The following is a 2,359-nucleotide window of genomic DNA, read 5'->3' as shown; positions in this document are numbered from 1 at the left end:
CAGTCCCACCAGCAGAGTAAGAGTGTTCCTGTCTCTCCACATCCTTGCCAGCATTTGTTGTTTTGGGATTTTTTGATAGAGGCCAGTCTCACTGGGGTTAGGTGATTGGACCTTTGATTTTAATCGACAGGTTACTCAACTGTTGTTCCCACCTTGGAATTAGGAGGATGGTGGCCAGACCCAAAGGGCTTCTTTTACATTATTTCCTAGGAACTTTCTCTATTGCCATCAGGGTGCCTTTCACACTCCGCTGGGAGCTGTGACACTTGTATTACTTGTAGATCACTGGTACAAATGTCAGACAGTCTGCTTGGTACAAATACCAGATAGTCTAGCTGAAGATGATGTGGCTAAATTCAAGAACATGAGCTGAATCAACTGGACTTTATTTTCTTAGCACTGGTCCCTTCAGTGCATTCGCTATTTCTATCCACTTTGTTAGTTTCAATTCGACAATTAATTTGAGGGTCCACAGGTCAATCCCCACTTTGCTGGGCCTAGTTGTAGCAGAGCTGTGACGGACTGTGTTAAAGAGCTGGCGCACAGCTTGTCGTCACCGCTGTCCATTGTTAGTGAGAAGGTTAAAGGACAGCTGTAGAAAGGTTTTATATTTGGATCTGAAGCTCAAAACCAGCTTGATAATTCTTAACAAAACAATTAAATTTTTTCTTCACTGATTGGCCAGTGATCATTTACTATTATCAGTATTTAGTATTGTTATATCCGTGTTTCTCCTAAATGAAAAATCCAGATTCCACCATCAGAAAAACCAGAGAAGCTTGTTAAAGATTCAGATTCCTGCTTCCACTCCCACCCCCAGATCCACTGAATCACAATCTCTGGTGGGAATTTTTTCCCCCTTTATGTGTGTGTGTTTAAAAGCTCTCCAGGAGATTCTTTGCAAACCAAAATTGGAGAATCTTGGTGTAGATAAAATCAACTGGTTGCCTTATTTTTCACATTTCAACTTTGTCAGCATTGCATAAGTCCTACTTCATGGCTGGCTTGGTGGCTCACATCTGTAATTCCAGCACTTTGAGAGGCCAAGGTGGGAGGATTGCTTGAGGCCAGGAGTTCAACCAGCCTGTGCAACAAAGCCAGACCCCGTCTCTACTAAATACAGAAAAACTAGCTGGGCATGGTGGTGTGCCTGTAGTCCCAGCTACTTGGGAGGCCAAGGTAGAAGGGTCCTTGAACAAAGGGAAAGTCCTACTATCTCTGTAATATTCAAAATCCAAGAAATTTCCAATGAGCAAAATGAAAATTATAAGAGGATAACAAAAATGGAACTTGACACTAGCATTCTTCAAAGACCAGATTAGCATTTTATTTTTCCCTTCCTGACACTCAAATTCATAGGGGGTGAAAAGATAGAACACAGTCAAAATAACACACAAACACAATTCACAAACATTTAGCCATCTACTGTAGCTGTTCTTTGTAAAATACACAAAAGTAAACAGAAACATCTTTATATAAATTATGCTTAACAATCTGTATACACTGTAAAACAATTTAAAATGCACACTGAGATCCTAGTGCAAGCAGTGGTGTACAAAAGTGCAAACAAGGTCAGTGAGAACTGATCACTGACTTACCACTCCCACGTACTTCGCGTTCAGCCAAGTACCGAAGGCCTCACCGTGGAAACCATTTTTATCACTTTTTATGACTTGACTATGTTCACCCTGAGTGCTCTTGCCTCAGCATGGCCATTGGTTCTGAGCTCAGGTTAGGAACACCACCAGGGAATACAGAAGCCCATGTGAAGTCAGCCATTCTGACATGAATCTTTGTACCTGATATTGAAAACAATTCCAAAGAAAACCTGTATATCAAAAACAGAATTGTCACCCCCTTTGACCCCAAAATATTTAAAACTAAAACGAAATCTCAGCCCTTATTGAAAATGCATGCCAAAGAAGAATCCATCCAGTGCAGCTGTTCCAAAAATAATTCTGTGTGAAATCACTTTCCTATTCCTGCCCTAAAATGTGTTTGGGGCAGGGGACACACCTGAAACAAAGTTTGCTTTGGAGAACCTCAGTCACTTTGCTTTTATTACTTTGGATTTTATTTAAAAGTGTGATCAAACCCTGATCAGTGGCATTAAATATATTAGCTTCTTAATGTTCTAAATTATGAGAACAAAAATTAATTGAGTTGCATCTTCAGTAGACACTGTAGATTCCCTTCACACTCAGGCGTCTTTCAAATCCAGGTGTGGGATAGGGACGCATGAGGAGGCATGGTTCCCGGGTTCAGACGTGGAAGCATGGCTTTAACAAAATCCCAATCCCTTTCCACAGAAGAGCACAGTCACATATTCCAAGAGCTGCTGCTGCTTTTTTTTTTTTTT

This window comes from Propithecus coquereli, unplaced genomic scaffold, assembly GCF_000956105.1.
Source record: "Propithecus coquereli isolate 6110/MARCELLA unplaced genomic scaffold, Pcoq_1.0 Scaffold353, whole genome shotgun sequence".
NCBI lineage: Eukaryota > Metazoa > Chordata > Mammalia > Primates > Indriidae > Propithecus > Propithecus coquereli.
Note: the sequence above shows the minus strand (reverse complement) of the source record.